Source organism: Lutra lutra, chromosome 12 (genome assembly GCF_902655055.1).
Source record: "Lutra lutra chromosome 12, mLutLut1.2, whole genome shotgun sequence".
In the NCBI taxonomy this organism is placed as follows: domain Eukaryota; kingdom Metazoa; phylum Chordata; class Mammalia; order Carnivora; family Mustelidae; genus Lutra; species Lutra lutra.
Window position 1 is genome coordinate 88,578,223 of NC_062289.1, and position 20,544 is coordinate 88,598,766.

Consider the following 20,544-nt stretch of genomic DNA (forward strand, 5'->3'; position numbering starts at 1 on the left):
TTGCTGACCCGGAAGGTGTTGGTGCCGGCTTTATCACGATGCTAAATGCCGGCATTCTTCAACTCAAGAGCCAAAACTAATATAAATACCCTACTCCCTATGTGTTAGCCTAATGCCATCAGCAATCTGATGGCGTCTGACCCCATCTGAGCCTGATTTATGGCCTAACAGATGCTATGGCTGAGAACAGAGCTAGGCGTCTGGCTACCTGGGAGGAAGATGGTTCGAGAGAAATGGGAAAGAAGATTCCCATCCCCATCCCCGAGGTGAGAGGAGGGAAGGCTGCTATGTACTCGGCAAGGTCCCCAACCTCTTAATCTCTTCCCTGAAGAACAGAGGCTGTCTATACAGGGCAGAAAAACACTTAGGGGAGAAGGGGGGGGATGCCTAAGTCTGCTGACCCCAGACGTAAAGGCAGTCGCAAAGCATGGGTCAGTGGCATGAGGAAGAGGTGGGTGATCTCGGTCTTACTCTCTGCTCCAGGATTAGGAGTCTTGGATCCTATTTTAGCAATAATGTCATGATGGGATTGTGGGCCGTACTCCCACTAAGTCAGGATACACATACACAGCCACATATCTTTTCTTTACTCAAAGTTTTCACATGTATACAGAGCAGGGCACCCATAGGCACAGAGCTCAATGAAGTTTCCTAGTGTGAATGTACTTGGGTATCACCACAATCCTACAGGTCACCATTAGGTTAAGACTGGCATTCTTTTCAAGGATCTGTTTAAGAGTTTACCCCAGGCTTTCCTTCCTATACGCAGAGAAGTCTCCCCTGGTTCATGGAAGGGTTATTTTGAAGATCTTTAACTACCTGGTAGGGGTTTGTAGCCTCAGAAGCCATGCCCGGTTCTAGCCTGGGGGCCCATCCGCAGGTAGGACTATTAAGCATCCTAGTTAGCAATTCTGCCCATGGTCCTCACTTCTGGTTCCTTCTTAGCCCAATCACACTGTGCTAGTAGATGCCAGAGTCTGCTCATAACTGTGCATTCTAGATCAATCCAGATTTGAGACCCATCTCTGCCTTGGTCTTGGGAGCCCATTTTAAAGCTCAGGAAATGGAGTCCAGTAGTTATAGCTACCCCCAACTTAATTTCCACAGGGCTGGACACCAAGCAAGATGACTATGTGAGCAACAGAAGTTGCCTACTGCCGTAGGGTCCACTCTGAAGTTTAGGTAAAAGCTCTTAGGAAGTGGTTAAGGACCCACCAGCTTGGGAGCCAGGAAGCACGGGGTCCAGGAAAGCAAGGCAGCATGCAAGGTCATAGTTTCGAGCCAAGTGCACATGGTGTCACTGACTTGGATCTACAGGCCAGCCCTGGAGACTGCTCCAATCACCTCAAGTTGGCCTCATGGCAGGGAGGAGGAGGAGCTGGACTATTTATACCCCTGCAGCCACGAGTCCTGTGTTAAGGCACCTCTGGTCCTCCCCATGTGCACCCCAAGCCACCTGAGGTCCATCCTCTGAGAAGATGGGGCGCTTGCTGTGCATGGAACCACTCCAGGACCCAGCAGGGGGTGGGGACCCAGCATGAGTGCCTGCCTCATCCACTAGCGCATGCTACAGGAACTGAACCTATTCCCAAGATGCAGAGAATTCCTGCTCTAGCTCACAAGAGGCCACTGCAGGGTTGAGAGTTCAGATCCCTCCCCCCTCGCCAGCCTTGGAGTCACAGACCCTTCGCAGCCCCTTACCTGCTGCTTCCACTGAATGGAGAGCCACAGCCAGAGAACTACATTCCCATGAAAATTAAGAACCAAAACTTACTACACACTGACATTTTAAAAATGAGCCTGGTCGGCAGGGACCACAGGTGTGGAATGGAAGGTGACAGTCACTGCTCCTGCTGCTCTGAGAAACAGAAGCAGAGAGGAGTAGCTGCCTCTACAGTGTGGTGGCAAGTTCGGAAAGGACAGCAGTGGGCACCCCTACGTGGAGACCATCTCCTTACGACCAGGTCAGACAGAAAACTGGAAGAGGCCCAAAGAGGCAGTGGCCACCCACGGGCAGAGTGCCCCAGTGGTAGTGAGGTCCATGCAGCCCTGGACATAGACGCTGTCAATCCTCATTACAGCTCAACGCGGGCTAAGAAACAGGGTGACAGCAAGGTAGGAGCTGGTGTGATTATTTGATTTGCCTCCAAAGATCCCCACTCTGTTCTAGGCTCTGACAGGATCACCTGTTTGTATTTCCCTGGAGGAGAAGGGGCAAGAGAAGCAGCTGGTGGCTTTCCATCAGCTTCTGGAACCTCTCATTGGTTGTAGGAGGAGAGCGGCTGGGGTATTTAGTCCCTTTCCTCTATACCAACCCTTTAGGACTTCAGCTCCTAGGGTCGCAGCTCCCCATCAGGCCCCAGGACCACTGGTTACTTCCCCTACCCTCTGGGTTCTGAGAGGAGGAAGAGGGCAAAGAAGCCCTAGAACTGTCAGAGGGATGCCAACACCTATTGTTGGTTCCCTCAACCCGCCCATGCCTGAGGGTGGTCATCCAACATGATTACATCTCCAGGCACAACTCTAAGAGGAGAGAGAAAGGCCATACATCTCCAAGCACAACTCTAAGAGGAGAGAGAAAGGCCATTCAATTGGCAGGATTCAATAACTATCATGTGTGCACTAGTAAGAGGAGGAGAAAACATGAGCGGTCTCCTACAACACCTAGGACAGCTTGAGGTCAGCCTTCTGGACCAAGGACAGGACATCACTCCCTGAAGAAACTGGGACTTGAAGGGCCCTTTCAGATTAGCCAGGATGAAAGCTTTGCTGCACAGAAGCATGGTTCAGAAATCAGATCCCCAAGGACAGAAAGAGGATTCCACCCATTAAAGTAATACAGGTGTCCATTCAAGAAACTTACCCTCTTTGGGAGAAGGTGGTGTCAAGGACGTTGACCCTCCAGGGAGGAGTTCCTGTCCAGGCCCCGTTGGGAGCAGTAGGGTCAGTCTGCCTTTGCACTGACCCACTCTGGGAAGGGCTCTGGGGAGAGGGCTAGAGTTGCATTTTACTTCTAGCACAGTCTATTCCTGGGGCCACTTAAGACCATTTCCGGACTCCACATGACAGGAGGAGATCCCCGAGGTTTTGCCTGAGTCCCTGATCTCCCTTCTGAAGTCAAGGGTACGTCCAGCAGGGCTCCACTCCTAGGAACTTGGTTCTGTGGCCTCAGGGAATATTCCGGCAGAGTTCATTCTATTCTATTCATGCAGAACCAGCCAGAATCTGAAATCCTTGTCATCTTCTAAGGTTATCTTGCTTCTGTTCCTTCTGTCCCCTCCCATTAACACACAAATCAAAGGCTATCATTCTTTAAGTGAGGTCTACCTCCCCCCTTTCTGGAAAGTTCTACCATCTCTAGAAGACTTCCGGAGATTGAAGAATTCCAGACGGTGCGGACCATTTGTTCTCACTGTCACCTAAATCTGATCTCCTCAGAGACGTCCAAAGAAATTGCAGATGAGGAACACATTCAACTTGACTTATTAGGAGGCCAGATTCTCAACACCCAGTCCTTAAAAAGATGCTTCAACTGCCAAGTGATTGCCGGTTGAATGCAATGTTTCTGCTCTTGTCATTCTCACTTTCAAGGGCACGTCTTGTTCAGCCTTCCCCTCAAGATGAGCAAAATGCGTCTTGACCAACCATCATACCACAGGATTAACTCACTGAATGACCAAGTGGCTGGTGATTCCAGGTTTCATGCTCATTTACTGGCCCCACCCACCTTTACCTGACTCATGCAGGCTCTGCTACCCACATAATGCTTCACTAGAACTAGAGAGAGTTCTGCCCAAGCTATTTTATGCCACTTCAGGTCACATAGCAGGACTTGGAAGAGCCCATTCCCCCCAGCAGAACTTCATGGTGAAGTTGACCATGACCTAGAGAAGGGATTTGGAAGGCATCTCCTTGACAACTTTGAAGTTAAAGGCCATCATCCTGACCCTAGAAATGGACTATGGGGTCCTGTTGGATTTCTACCATTGTCAAGTCTAGAGTCTCACATGAAGCAAGGTTATTATCCCCAGAACTTTCACAGTTGATGGATTCTCTCAGCAGGACTCCAAAGACAAGAGAAAGGGAAGTGGTCAATATGGCCAAAAGGAAGTGTCCAGAAGAGAGAGCTAACAGCAGTTCTGGAACAGCCATCCTGAGAAAGACTGGCTTGCAAGGCGGACCACTGGCTGCTCTCTGAGAACCTGAATTTTGGGAGTACCTGTCAGTCCAACATCAGGCACTGTGAGCCATTCTTTACTGGGCAAACACCCAAGCATGGGATATATGGAACATATGCTTTTTCTCCCCAGGAGTCTGGAATTTGGGTAGGTGCTAAGCAGAGCGTGTCTGTGTGACCAGCCCCCAGTAAAAAACCCTGGGCCCTAAGCATTTGATGAACTTTCTTGATAGAGGTTCACTTAATGTGTTCTTAATTTATGGAACATCATTACATACGTCCCGTGTGACTGCACTGGAAGGGGCTCTTGGAGGCTTGTACCTAGTCTCCTCCAGACTTTGTCTCCCCTTTGTGCCCTCTCTTTGTCACAGTGAAAGGATGCAAAGCATAATCAGCAAACAAACATGAGTACAACTGTATGGAGAGTCCTGTGAGTAGTCTAGTGCACCCTTGAAACTGGGCGTGGTCTTGGGGACTTGTGACACAGAAGGGATATCTGACCACATGAGTTTGGAGAAGGAGGCACAGAACCACAGATGCTAGTGTCCATTTCAAAGAGCAGTGAGATCTGCTACCCTCCACCCACCCCCCTTTTAAAGATTTTTTTTATTGAGAGAGAGAGAAAGGAGGGGCAAAGGGAGAGGGAGAATCCCAAGCAGATTCTGCTGAGCACAAAGCCTGTCTAGGGGTTCAATCCCAGGACCCCGAGATTAGGTCCTGAGCCAAAAATCAAGAGTCTGAGACTTAAACCGATGGACCCACCCCCCCTTTCCTTAAGGGCAAGCACATTTCCCCATATTCGCTCATAGGAGATGCTCTCTCCATCACCCCTATCCTTGCAATCACCAGATTTTGCAATTATGACCATAGGTAGATGTAAAGTTTTTCCTTATGTGAAAATATGTATTTCCCAATTTATAGATGTTTGCTGTCATTTGCAGGTTTTGTACACATGATTTGAACAAGGAATTTATTTCTTCTCTCATGCTCTTAAATACCACTAATACTCAGGAAGTTTACAACTCTCTCCTCCTTTGTTCTCAATGCATAAAAGGTGAACGGCTTAGGCAGTGAAAACTACCAGATTATTAAATTTAATACACAGACCAGGTTTACCTTCCCACCTGGAGCAACTAAAGCTGGGTTTTAGATGCACAATTCTGCTAGTCACCGGCTGCTCTGACCTCAGGGTTCCAGCTTACTGCAATACTTCTGAGCTGATGGCCCTGTCTAGAAACACGTGAGGGAGGGAGATCTATCTCACCTATCCAGATTTGGGAGTGAGAATTCAAAAAATCACTAACTCTGAATTTGAGCATAGAATTACTCTCAATCCTAGGCGTGAGGTTTATGTACAGTGATCTTCTTAGGGTTTCCCCTCTAAGGGGGCAGCTCAAAGCTTTTCCTCCTTGGGACAACATAAGGGGAAGGAACAAGGCATGGAAGTCTCATGAATTGGTTAAGTTCAAAATTACCTATTGTGTCACATTTTCTAAGAGGTAAAACCTTGAGGAGAAAGCCCCAGAGACATATTTTGCTTGGATTGTTTGCACCGCGTCCTACTGAACAATGGTCTTGGCTCTTGCCATGGTGAGACCTAAGGATTTAATGTAGACCATCAAGTTCATCCCAATTTATGTATCAGGTGCACTGGATTTAAGGCCAAAGATGCTAGGAACTCTAGAGCCTGAACTTCTCCTTGCTCCACAGCCCCTCCCCCAAAACACACTTAAGATCGTGCTGTCAGTTGGCCATCCCATTGCTCCATTAATTCAGAAATCTTAATTTAGATGACTACCATCTGGTTGCAACCACAGGGTACTCATTAGCCCCTAGCATGGTCATTTCCAGAGCAGGGGTCACTCCAAAGAGTTTTAGCATTCTCAGATGGGGCCTCGTGGGCAAGGGCACTTCTGTTCCAGACTTGGCCTAGACAGAGCGTAAGCCGCAGGAATATAAGTTGACAAGCAGGGCCTGAGAAATGTCTATGACTTTTAATTTCCATTATATGAGGCTGGAAACCAATCCTATTAAGCAGTCCTTAAGTCTAGAACGGAAGACCAGCTCCTTCTTAAGTCTAGAACGGAAGACCAGCTCCTTCTTAAGTCTAGAACGGAAGACCAGCTCCTTCTTAAGTCTAGAACGGAAGACCAGCTCCTTCTTAAGTCTAGAACGGAAGACCAGCGCAAATGAGACAGGAATGACTTTGGGAAGCCTTGGGCAAATCACTAATTAGTGGTTGTTAGTTTAAATGGTGTTTTCTTATTGTTCTTGGAGAGTTCTTTATACAGGCTTGATACCAGTCCTTTGCCAGATAGGACTGGCAAGTGTTTTCCCCTAGTATTGCAGCTTTTCATTTTCCGATTATCTTCCCAAGAGCAGAAGTTTTGATAAAATAGGATTTGTTGCTTGATGTTTTCTTCTAGAAGTTATAATGATTTTATACTGAGGTCTACAATCCAGTCAACTTATTTTTGTGTATGCTGTGAGGTATAAATCAGGTTTTTCTCTTGCATATGGACCTTCCACTGTCCCAGCAACATCTGTTGCAAAAACTATCCTTTCTCCCTTGAATTGCCTTTGTAACTTTAAAAAAACTCTAGACCCACACCTCTAATGTGTGGGTCTATTTCTGGGCTGTTCGGTTGATCTATTTCTCTTGATGCCGATAGTAGACTTGACTACAGTAGATTTATGATTAGGTAGATAAACAGGACTGTTAGATCCTTGAGAGAAATTAATCCCTTATCATGGAAGGAAGGACTTTCTTTATACCCGGTGATATGCCCTGCTCTAAGATCTGCTTTGGCAGGAATATTGCCACTCCAGAGTGAGCTGGGGAAGTTAGAGGGAAAATAAACAAGGTGAACCCCACCTTAGGGTCACATTCTTGTGCTCTTGATAAAGGGTCTGAAAATTCTTGTTTTATACAGTTAATGGTTCCAGGTGGGAAGGTAAAACCTGGTCACTGTTACTCCATTTTGGCCAGAAGTCCAAACTTGTCTCCTATAGGAATATATATATCATATTATAATATAGTTATATATGATTATTATAATATAATTTAAATGTTATATATAATATGCGTATTATATATAATATATATATATATTTTTTAAGCCTTCTTGGAGGTAGCACTTGGTGGTTAAAGTCTGTTAACGATAGCCACCATGCTGTTTACTAGATTTTCTGGATTTCTCTCACATAACCAACTTTGTACTCTTTGACCAACATCTTACCAGTGTTAACTCTTTACTACCACTTCCGTGTTATATAATTGCTCCCATGAGGACTGGCAGAATGAGCAGGGCTATTGGCAAGAGATTGGTCAACTTTATCTTAGACACCCAGATTGTAAAGGATTAAGACTCCCAAGAGGTATTCAGGTCTTACAGACATTTCGGATCTACTACCTCATAAGCAGTCTTTGTAATAACATGGTCTTCGGTGCTTTCAGTTCAGAAAGTAAACTGTCAGATTTCCAGATCCCATAGATCCAACCCATTACCAGTATCCTCAGCCCCAAATGCAGCTTCCACATTGCTGTTTCCTCCCCAGGTTCTTGGGGTGGGGGGCGGGGAAACCCAGACCTCAAATAAGGTCCTGATGACACCCAGCTCAAAACCTCAGAAACTTCCAAGCCAAGAGATGTGGTAGCCTACCACGTGAGCAGGCCTGGTCACCTGTGGCTCAGAAGGGTTGAAGTGGGGGGAAAATGACTTAAGCAAGGCTGTGAATAAGAGGAGGGTTGTCATTTTACCTTCCCTATTAGACATTGGTTACTACAGGTCTTCCTTTAAACTACCTTTCAGATCTAAAGTCAGTGGCACAGAACACCCAGACAAAAAAGATTCGCTACAAGTTTGCCAAAAATCCTAACACTGGTCAGAAGTTACCACTGGCATTGTCTCAAAGCCTGTTTCAGAGAGTGTATATCTATTCAAAGAGCTTCTTGAGGCTTCTACCCAGGTCTTTGCTGCTGATGGTGAGCTCTGATAATAGCCCTTCTGCTCCAGGGAAGTAACTCTATGGAAACAGGATCATGGGAGGAACCAACAAGAAACAGTCTCAATGTCAGGTTCAAGTTGCTGCTCTGATTTCAGGCTTGAGCCAGTCTAGAATTTCCGTAAACACGGACAGTGGGAACCATGGAAACAAGTGGAACAAAAGTAAATGGCAAACCAAAGCCTACAGGGAAAGCAACCAGTCTCAGCGAGGAGGCCATCTGGGCAAGGCTTGGGACTGGAGGCTACAGTGATTGAATCCAAGATCAGAATCCCTCTGGCTCTCCCACAGAGAATGAAGAGAAATCTGCTTTCGACCTGTGAGCTTGTCACTAAAACTTGTCATTTCTGTTAAGAATTCACTCAACGAAATCGTGTTAGTAATGCCCCCAAATGGTGACAACCTGAATTGCAGGTCAAAAGCCGGATCCTCCTCTCTACTACCACACAGGCAGGATTAAGGAGGTCTACCCCAAAACAAGGTTCTTAAAGAGCCCTTGGGCAGAGGGGCTCCCAGCTGTATTTGGAAGTGACAATGCTGTATCTCTCACAGCCCCATTGAGAATGAAACCCTTTTCACTCAAAGGAAGGATTTCCTTGGGAAGATACTATTCTGGGCCCAGGAATAGAGCTGGTGTTCCACATCTGAGCCATCTGCAGCCTGGCCCTGTTCACGCCTGTCTAGGCTCAGTGTCCCTCCCACACACTTACTGCTGGAGGCAAAGGCCTCTGCCATTCTAGACTTGGGCCACAGAGACGAACCAGGAGATTTTTCCTATCCCAGCTTACCTAGCCTTTCCTCGGAGTCTCTATCATGAAGTACATCACAGATCTCTCTGGGTAAGGCTACAGAGCAATCATCCTGGCAAACCCTAAGCCTGGGGCTAAAAACTAATGATGCCTTTATGGTGACACCACCTTGGGAATTCCCAGTGGCTGGTCATGAACCACACATTCTATTCTGTTGGCTCAGGAGGAGCTAGAGACAGTCACAAAAGAACATGCCTTCCACCTCCTTGACGGACTTGACTTTTGTAGAAGAGAGAAGCCACATAACTTGCAAGACTGTTTATAGCAACCTTACCAAAATAAGTTCAGTTCCTGAATGGAAGGTACCATCAATATTGCAAAGGCAAGATTATAAAACATGCCAATTCCCTATCTGCTGAGGCCATGAGGATCCCCACGGCTTCCTACTGGTTTCAGACTCGCAGGGTGGTGAGAAGTCAAAGGCTAACAGCAAACCACAAAGTTAAGTTGAGTAATCTCAGCTTTATGTGAATTTTATGCTGTAATGTGAAGGGCTCTCAGCACCATGTGTGCAGGGAGATGGGCAGTCACTAAGAGCATCCAGACTGAGCCAAGAGGACACAGTCTGGGATGAAAGAGGACTTCACAGAGCTATTCAGAAAACCCAGATCCTGCATCAACCATGAGTTGAGGTTGGGTATTTGTCAAAGAAAAAAAGTGGAGTCTGCACAAGTCAAGGGACCCTGACCACATTTGAGAAGCAACCCATGAATATGCCAGGCCCTGTTGGGACTCTAACTGCAAGAAAAATTCAAGCCATTTTTTTCAGGGGAATTGGATCCCCAGAGCTACCCCAGAAAAGGAAATGTAGCAGGTTAAGGTCAGACCTTGAGTTTTCCAAGGTACACACCTTCAACCTCATGGAGTTATCAGAAGATTAAGATGACCAACCTAACAAGAAGCTCAACAGACCCTCAGCAGGGGGAGACTGTGGGCTGTCTGGCAGCAGCTGTGCTGAATGGCCACCATGTGAGTGGAGTAAGGCCTCTAGAGTACAGGGTCCCTAGGCGAGCACCTCCACAAACTCATGGGCCTACTGGGGACAGAGAGTGCCCATATGTCTTTGTGACCACAAGTGTAGTCCCTCTGGGGCAGCAGGTCACTCAGCGTCGGGGCCTTTTGGTCGACCCAGATGGCCAGGCCTGCAGGTACCATGATGCCGGAGGCTGCAGGGCCCCTGGGGGCCTCTAGGCCAGTATGTTCACCATCCCCAGTGAATGGCAGACCCGGAGAAACACGTTCAAAATCACAGGACCATCTTGGAGACAGCAGCCACTAGGGTTGCATCCAAGAGCCAAGAAAGGGCCTTCAGAGGGGAGCACAAGCGAAAAGGGCAAATCAGGTCCTCTCCTTCCACTGGTGAAGGCCTGCTCTGGTTACATCCTTACTCTCTGTTCTTGGCACAGGAATAAGCCCAGCGAGGCCAGGAGATGAGCACTCCCTTAAAGTAAAGGGGCAAAGCAAGAAAGCCAGACATCAAAACAACAGCCTCGATCCAAAGTTCTCCTCTAGATTGGGATTTACTTTCAAAATCAGCTATTTGTGCTTTGGCTTTTTAGTGGGAGAAAAAAAAAAGATGAAGCTCACAGCTGGTTTCCTAAACTCACAGGGGGTTAACTATTCCTGCGTATTCTTGCATTGTTTCTGCTTGTGTATTTTAAACTCACGGCAATCCTCTCATGAGCTCGGACCTATTTTGGTTTGGCACAAAGGTGCTTGGGGACCATTGATGTGACAGTCACAACTTAGCCATTGGAGAAGTTGTCCATGTGTTGATTAACAGGGGAATCTCTGAGAGGATTGTAGTCCAAGCCACAATGATCCTATAACTCCAAATACCCACTTCAATTAGGGTTTCAGGAACATTCCATGGTGGCTGTGGAATATGGAAATGAAACAGGCAATGGGGTAGGCCTCAGCCAGTACAACCTGATCGGGACCAAAGGTCTGAGGCTCTAGACCCACGAAAATGGAAAGTTCTGAGATCTGCAGTGTGGGAACAGATGCCCAAGCTCCAGAATAAAGACCGTGAACAGGAAATTTGAATATGAATTTAACCCTAGAGGCTCCAAACTGGTCTTTAACACCCATCCCAGAAGAACTACAGCCTTAACCCCATGTGGCTCCCCCGGAATAATCCTAAAACATTACTTTAGGGGGATAACACAACTTAATTGGAAAGGTGGGGTCATTTTCATGGGTTTTCCCATGTCCTATTCTAGAATTGTCCTACACACAAGTGTGATTGGTCTTGGTAGCCTAGCTTTTGAAACAATCACAAACACATCATAGGCAGTGACTAAAACAAGGTCATCACTACCTCTTGCCTATGCTTCCCCCATTTAACAATGACTCCTTCCCCCATTTGACATTAACCATGACTCTGATTAGCAGAGGCAGCAGACAAGGCGATTTGGGGTACTTCTTGAGCCTGGAATAGGAGAACAAATGAGTGTAGACCTCTCCAGAGGCTGCCCTACAACATTACAAGATCAGGTTATGCCACAGGTTCTCATGCAGGACGTTTTAAGGGCCTTATAAAGCCATAGAACACAGGAAGGAAATAGGACTTCCTTGAACAGATTTTCTGCAACAGTACTATCGTAGGTTCTTAGTATAACTCAACATAAGCCACCTGTTCTAAGAGATGAAGTCTCCAGCTACCACAACTGCAGTCTACAGCTCTCTTCCTGTGAGTCATGGGTACCAAAATGTGATCTAGGAACCAAGGGGTGGGTGTGGCTGGGAGAAAACAAGGGGGCAGCCCGTCATATTCTCTCCCACTCCTAAATGCTGAGATTCCGCTAGATTAGAGGTCTTGGTTCCAAGGCAGGGATGGGGGATTCTTCCACTACCATGCACAGTAAGGGTACTTGATGACAGACCCATGGTAACCAGGTGGCACGACGAGGTCTCTCCCACCCACAGATTAGCAGGCAGAAACAGGAATTATACCTGCAGGGGCAGCTGGAGCTGGCTGTCATGAGCAGAGAGTTCTTGTTATACAGCAGGAACATGGAAGAGGAGAGCTGGAACTTGGCGGGGGGGGGGGGGGGGGGGGTCACTGGGGCCCCAGCAATGCAACAGCCCAGTCCGACCACTATGCAAGTACAGGCTGGGGGGTGGGCACAGATGAGATGGTCAATCATGGTCTCTGCTTCAGCAGTGGAGACAACAGCTGGTTGGCTCCCCATGGAGCCAAGTGAACTGGACAAAGGAGATACCAGTAAGCATAAGACAGCAATGGCTACAAGAAGTAGCTCTTCCAAGATAAAGCCTAGAATACAAAATAGAGAATCCCAGCCTTGGAAATGGCTTGTTTTTGGGAGGATTCTCTGTGGCCAGATACTAATCTCAAAGGAAAGAACCCATATGTGTCCCAACCTTTAGTACCTGTCCCTTAGAGCTTCAACTCCAAGCACAGAAAAAGCTACAAGGTTGTCTGTGACCAGTCTCAGAAGAGGCAGTCAGAATTCTGTTGAGTCTGGAAACTCCATGGGTGGGGGTTATGTTCGAACCTGGGCTTCCCCCTCATTTGGGTGAACACTAATCTTCTATACTGTATTCCCAATGGGTCTATGGACTTCTTGTTCAGTTCTCTCCCAAATAGAAGAATCTCATTACAAATGTCACTCAACAGCAACCAACTTCTCAAGGCTGAGCATGAAAGACTAGGAAGGAGGGTGCACTACGAAGCTGAGGGAGAGCAGACCTGTACCAGCCATGCAAGGATCAGAGTTCTGGAGCTATGTTTGGCTTTCTCAGGTTCCCCCCAAACAGCAGGATCCCTACTTTCCACAAAAGGTAGCCTAAGTACCAGAAAAAGTAGAAGACCCAGAAAGAATGGTCAGACCTATCCAAATAGACATTTGTCTATCATTTCCCTTAACACTAGTGACAAATTTGGAGAAAAGGTCTACTTTTAGACCTGGAGTTGATAGCTTACCTAGATCAATGTGGTTTTAAGACCAAAAGGTGGGTAACGATGCAGGAATACAAGTGGTTTGCGTTATATCTTTAGTACTTGAGCTGAAGTCAGTCAAAGGGTACCGGTTTTAAGCTGGGTGGCTGAGAAGCAGGAAGGTCACACCCCAGTAAGTCCTCATCTTGGAGAAGCATCACATGGTTTCACAAGGAAATCCCACACTCCTTACTGAGGATAGAGCTGGCGACCCTGTCAATTACTTTTTGCCCATTCAAGTCTGAGTCTACCAGTATAAGGACCTGATCCCAAAATAACATGGCTTGAGCTGAGGAGAGAAAGGCAAGGACCCTGTCTGACCTAGACCCAACTAGAAGGGTAATGATCACCGTATACTTTAGCAGGAATGTGAGAATCAGTCAGTGTCCAGACTCTTGAGATGGACACACATTGTCATTCTCTGCTGTGGTCACCACCTCTCCTGTTGGGTCAACACTTGAGTCTGGAACTGAAGAGGAAACCCTAATTAGGACCACAAAACTGGGAAATCCAGGCTGGTTAAATCCTCACCTCATCCAAGGGGATGGCAAAGAAAATAATTCCTCATTTGACTAGATGCTTTCATGTTGGTATGAGTCTCAAACACATTTAATGGATGCTTTCAGCCAGAAACTGAATTTACCATGGTAAACACTGGCATGAGATGACAACCAGATTCCTCTTTATTAGCCAAGAGTACCTATGCTTCCTGAGAAGTGGCAGTACGTTTCTCTGCCATTTCCCTACATTCTTCATGGCTTCTAAATTGAGATTCATGAGCATTTACCATCTCACCAGATCTGGTGTTGCTATCACCACCAGTCCTGAAAAATATGGCATTTATTGAAATGGGACAGTTCCTGGACTAGCAGATTACCCCACTATTGAGGTCTTCAATTCTAAAAATTCCCTGCTAAACAGAATCAAAGTGCTTCAGTAAGAGATAAAAGAGTACAGATTAGTTGCCTTGCAGGTTGTCCCGTGATACTGCAATTTAGGTAATACTTGGGTTTTGGTCTAAGTCCAGCTCATAGCTCCTAAAACCCTAGCTCTTCCCTAGTTCAGAGCCATAGGGGTATCTTTTGTTATGTTGTTCCTGAAGAAGTTCCAGGGCTATAGAGGTGAAATGGGGTCTTCTGTTATTCATAACAAGCCCCTTTCAACCACACCTGAGTTTGTTCAAATGTGACTTGACACACCCTCAAGGGGCTTAATGGGGGCTGGTTGCCAAGGGAACCAACCCTGTGACCACTGGGTTGGCACTTCCAGCCCTACTCACCCCCCTCCACCTCCAGGGAGGAGAGAAACTTCTGGAGATTATGGAATTGGCTATTAAGGATCCCACATACATCATGAAGCTTCCATAAAATCCCAGAAGGATGGGTTCGAGGACTTCCATATTGGTGAACATGGAGAGGTCCTGGGAGGAATATGCTCCTGGAAAGGTCATGGGTGCTCTGGGGCCCTTTCTCATATCTTGTCCTATGGAATTCTTCCATCTCGATCTTCCTGTGTTCTAGCCTTTCAGAATAAGCTAGTTATTCCAATAAAATGCCTTCCTGAGTTCTGCGAGCTGCTCTGGCAAATTAATCAAGCCCATACCTGTGGGATCGGACATTTATCTCCAGGAAGATGGTGTCAGAATGGAGTTGAATTATGGAATACACAATTGTGTCACAGAATCGCTTGATGAGTGGAAACCCCACACATCTGGTGTCAGAAGTGAAGCAGTATGGTTGTGTTAAGAGTTTCCTTTCTTCTCTACATTCTGGATCAGTCCATCATTAAAAACTTGACCAAATCATGGTGGGAAAGGCTGGCCAAGATCTTCTGAGGTCCCACCTTCCAGGAAGGTGGCAGAAAGGCTCAGAGGTAACCAAGGGGAAGAGTCTACTTGGAAGAAATACTGACCCCAGACCACACCCCTCCACGTGGATCTCACACTCAGAACATTCGGAGAGGGGAACCCATGGGCAGTGTGTGGTGTTTCATGATGAAGAGTAGCTTTGATGCAGGAACTCCACCAGGCCCTCTCTCAAACCTGTTAATCATGAAGTAGAAAATCCTATCCTCCCTACTAGTTGCTGAAAACTTGATACTGGCCACAACCTCACTTCTGAACCCAGAAAACAAAAGGCAAGACTTATTGGAGAAAAGTACCCATTCAAGAAAAAGAGGGGGGCGCCTGGGTGGCTCAGTTGTTAAGTGTCTGCCTTCGGCTCAGGTCAAGATCCAAGGGTCCTGAGATCGAGCCCCACATTGGGCTCCCTGCTCAGCAGAGAGACTGCTTCTCCCTCTCCCACTCCCCCTGCTTGTGTTCCCTCTCTCGCTGTGTCTGTCAAATAAAATTTTTCAAAAAAAAATTTAAAGAAGAGGAGGGGAAAAAAACCAACACAATTGAAGTAGAATAGAGGTACTTTAAGCAAGCTGCCTTTATGCTATCACCACACCTCCCCTTCCAGGCTTCTACTTTCATTTCCTTGAGAAGTAAGTGCTAAAGAACCCTACTAAGTGCTTTCCAACCTATCAGGTCAGTCCAGTTTGTCTTGCGGAGCACAAAGGCATTGAATAACTGATCACAAATTTCACAAAAGCACAGGATGGAACCAGAGGGACTCATAAAGACTCTGAAGAGGAGATATAGGAATGTTCCAATCACTGGGCAAAGGGAACATTCCAGAATTTTGCTGCTTCCCTCTTCCATAGGATTATCCCCTAACTGGCCTCCAGGAGCCCACAGTTGGCAACATCAGGGTAACTTAGCCTGTAAGATAGTTAGGCTAACAGGGTAAGGATTCCTTGGAGGGGAGACCATCAGCAGACAAAGATGTTCCTCCGTGTCCAGCCTCTCCAATCCCCAGATCTATGGCCAGTTTGCTCCTTCCTCAATGAGAAGCCAGATAGAGGCATTTTAACAGCTTATGCCATCTGTTATTTGGGAGTCAATGCATAGAAACTGATTTAGTGGTGTCGGTCCAGATCCTTCGGTAATGCCCAACAAGAATACACTCACATCAATAGATGCGCAAGAAACAGTCATATTCAAGGAAGGCCTTTGTGGTGAGCTCGGCACTGCCTCTGGAATGGCCTCAAACAGCCACAGAAGCTCTTGTTGCCTCTACTCCTGCCCAAGCTCTTCCCTCAGCCTTCAAAGCAAAGGAAACTGCACCCATGGCCTCGTTTCCTCTACCCCATTCTGAGTGCTGGAGACATCGCTCAACCAAGGCATCCGCTACATAGAGGTCTCCTGTTAGGCCCAGCCAGTTGTGTTGTCTATTACAAACTTGATGATCATCAGGTATCCAAACCTATCCAGCCTCAAGGGAGAGCCATCCCTTTTCTCCCCGATACCCACATGCAGTATTTAAGAGTCCTTTTACCCCCAAAGGGCCCATCCCAGCTGAGGCCCTCTTTCCCTCACTTCCTGGAGCACTGGCCAGCCTGGGGTTTAGCTGTCTCTCCAGCGACACGATCCGTCTTCCCACTGCCCTTCACTAAAACCTTCACCACATTTGATGGTTGCCCCTGGGCTTGAACTACTCCAACTTCTGTTGCACGTGAAGTGAGTTCCTTGGGGAGAGATGTGGGGTTCTCTGTTCTAGGGCTTTCTCTCCAGGGTAAAATCAGAGCCATGGCTCTGAGGCTAGAGGGTAGGGACAAGGATGAGCTTCAGTGACACTCCCACATTAGGAACAAGTGCTTGGTGAAGAGGCACTGGCCACCCTAGATCTCCCCTGCTTGGCTCACCAGCACGTGAAGCCCCTTTCCTGGGAGTCCTGGTATTTTCAGCAGCACCCAGCCCAAGACCGAAATGTCTGGCTCCTCGGTAGGAATTCGGGGGGTGGGTGGGGGAAGATTCATATAGAACCTAATATCAGCAACAGGTTGCTGGAGCGGGGCAGGAAATGTGGAGATCCTGGACTTCTGGAAAGAAGCCCTCCAACTGGGAGCTGAGAGGAGTGGCAGCCCTAAGTTTTAGATTTTCTTGTTAGACATTCATTTCCTGTAGGACTTTAGGGCCATTTCAGGAGGCTTTAGACAGTTCATATTTTCATCAGATTTGCCAGGGAATGGGTCTAACTCAGAGCTTGCTATGTGGGAAGCAGAACTCAGCATGGCTTCTACATTATTTTTGGAAAACGATGTTTGCTTCAAAAAGAAAAAAATAAAAGGATGAGGAGTGGATGGATCATAATGACTCACTGTGAAATCATTTTTGGATATGGATGTGAGGATTAGGGCTACCATTCTGTCTAGTTCTGCGGTTTTCTAGAACAGTTTAAGAAGCAGCAACAGAACCCTTCTGTTGGCCACCCAAGATGTCAGACCAGGGGTATCCCACATTGCTTTGCAAAAACTCCTCCAAAATATTATCTTTTCAGAGTCCCCGAACCTATCCTTTTCATCGGTTCCTTAAAAATTATATTGGCGACTAAGTTTCCTTTTCTATCTGAAAATATTCTCTTTGACAGAAACATGAATGCATTTTTTTTTTTTTACATTGTTGCGTTTCACTTTGATAATACCAAAGTTTCTATTTGGTCGATAGAAGCCTTAAAATGTAAGAACCTATCAGGAAAGAAGAGGTAAACCAAGGACAGGCACTTCCTTCTTGAGCCTTCGCTGTCAGACCCGGCTCTGACACATGACCCACTAGCAATGACAGGGTCTCCTGTCCAACAAGAGGAAAACTGCGTCTCAGGATGGAACGGACACCAGCAAGGGGCCTGCCCAACACAGCCGGGAGACTCATACCTCCTAGTGTGCAAACCTTAGGTAGATTCCAGTCAAGGTGAGGAAAGACTCTCCAAGGAGCAATGGCGCCCATGAGAACATTGAAGGAAACAGATCAAAGCCCTGTGCTCCCTTTAAGGCAGACTTCTGGCTTTAGGTTCTAGCTGCCAAAGTCCTTCCTGTCCGAGGACTGCCTTAGGATTATCTCAGAGAAGGAGAGCACACAGGCTGGGGTGTGGGGTGCTGGGCATGTTAGCCTGCACACACTTGCCCTCCCCCTGGGCTGGGGAGGGTCTCAGGTTGTTTTCAATATTGCCATTCCAGGCAGCTTTCTGGGCTCAGACACTAGGTAGGGGTTCATGCCAACCTCAGTTTCCAGAAGATGGCTTTATGTTTAACTCTCTATTGCTTCAATCCTCTCCCCACATCCCCAGTTTAACTCCTGATCACCCGGTTAAAGACAGACAGGATTTCATTACAACAGATTTGGACCAAGGCTCACAGACTATAGTTTCCTACTGCAGTAGTGTGGGGTTTTGAATCCTCCTGAAAAATCTCATTCCTCCTTTGAGTGAGGTCTTTCAGGAGAGTTGGAGGGAGAAGCCAGGAAAGCTAGAATGTAGAGTAGACAGACTCCATCTATGAACGCCAGCCTGTTCTGGGGTAGCTGAGAGCAGCAGCAGGGTCCTTGGAGTTTGTAAATGGAACTCTGGTGCCACAACTGAGTTTGTCCTCCCAGAGCTCCAACTCCAGACCCAAAGCCACAGGGCTGCTTGCATGCGACCTTGGCAATCTGACCTACCAGACACAGACAAGAGGGAGAGAGTTCTCCAAGTAGGCTTAGGAAACTTCATGCCTGGGAGCTTTGGGATGCACAGTGGCTTCCCCTTCCTCCAGTTTAAAGTGTAATCTAACACCATCTCCTAATGGTCCCGGGGACCTCCTGTTCCATTGCTTGTCTAAAATCAGCAGTGGTGGGTGATTGGTGGATGAGCCCATGGGGCTCGCACTCAAAAGCAGCTGAGGTTTCCAAAGATGGGCATCAAGGACAGTGACTGGGCCATTGAAGTCCATTGAACACATGGCTGTACCACCCACCCAGGAACAAAGCCCTAGAGATGCTCTCAGCTCAATCCCAAGTCCTCCTGAGGAGATCTGCCTCATGTTCAGGGGGGGAAGAAAGCCAGCACCCCCTAACAGCATTTTAAGTCTAACGTCTTCTCTATCAACCTAGAGACAGACTCAAGGAGAAGTCTGTGTCCTGGCTGGTATGGTATGAGCTCATGCAGGCCAGTGAAGCTTGAAGATCAGAAGATGCAGGCTCCCTAGAGTCATTCCCTGACCACATAGACCTGAGGCTAAGTCTAGGGACACTGATTCACATCTGGTTGCTACCCAACCTGGCCTTGTCACCAAGAGTCATAATACTTTTGGGGAGAATTACCACATACCCTACACTGAGATTGGATATCACTGTAAGATGTTTTTGGTCCATTTGAAACTTGGTCCTACCCACACAAGTGCCTGATCAGAGGAGGAAACCTTGGTTTCAGATTGGGGAAAGGCATTGATGTCTCTTTCAGATTGAACCCTGGTGGGATAGCAGAAAGTAATAGCAGATAGGGTATCTGGAACCTGGGTCAGCCCTTCATTATGCACCCTTGGAGGACAGACACTCACTGCAACTCTTCAGCTGGCCACCAGCTCATTTTCATACAGGTAATGTCAGAGCTTGGACTGAGCAATGCCAAGGAGTGCCAGTTAGTGGCTGGAGTTTGGGAAATCCAACTGATCAAAACCTTGGCTTATAGAAGGAGGTGGCGGGGAGAGTAACTTCTCTTGTTACTAAGTATTTCATCTTGATCTCCACAAGACACATAGTGGGTTTTCTCTGGTGGCCAGGAATGGTGTTCACCGTGTGTAGGAAGGCTGGCAATACTGACTCCATCTTTGGCTCTCCATCTTGTTCATGTCTTCAATGACCTCTTGGGCTATGTGTTCTGGGTCTCTTGGAGATTAATATACATAATTTGGAAGTGCCTGTCAAAGCAGGGATGGTGGGGTGAAGGGGAATCTTGTTTTGGCCTCCCATAAATCTGTTAAAGATAGCCTTTCCCTTTCCTGACACACAGGTCGTATCACAAGATCTAAGCAAAGGTTGGATGTCAATTCAATGCACGTGAAACCTTTGATCTTGCTACAATTTCCTTTTGCGTGTGTCTCCTCTCCATGAGGACTGAGGACTAAGGTCTAGACTTTGTGGAAGGGAACGGTGCCACCGCACTATCTTATACCCTTCATAAAGCTCTGGGCTGTACGGTAGCACCTGCTTCATTTTCCAAACTCAAAATGCCTTTTCAGTCTGGGGGATCCTGCTCCTCTCCTACCTTCTCACATTATTACCAAAACTGGAGTAAAGTGACAGGGCAGAACTGGTCCCTCTCTGCAGAATCACCACAGAGTGACTACTATTTAAAATGCAAACCAGATCTTCAGGAAGATCTGGGCCCAAGGGCCCCACTCCTGACCTTCTATTCTCTCCCACCCTATTCCTACTCTGCCCTGGTCCCCACCTCTACCCCCGCTGCAGTGAGGAGGCTGGGCAGAGCACAAGGTTTTGTAGACCACACCTTTCCCCAGGGGGTGTTTCCATCAACTAACAGACCATTGGAAAGGCCTCCTGACCACATAGGCCAGGAAATGGTCACCGTGGCTGTGGTCACAAGGACAGCTTGACATTCACAGTCTGGTTCAGCCAGCACATGTGTTCCCACTCAGGAAAACCCCATGGGCTTAGAAGTTGGGAAACATACATTTTCATTTCCAGACCCAAGGCTAGAAAGACTACCCATTAATGC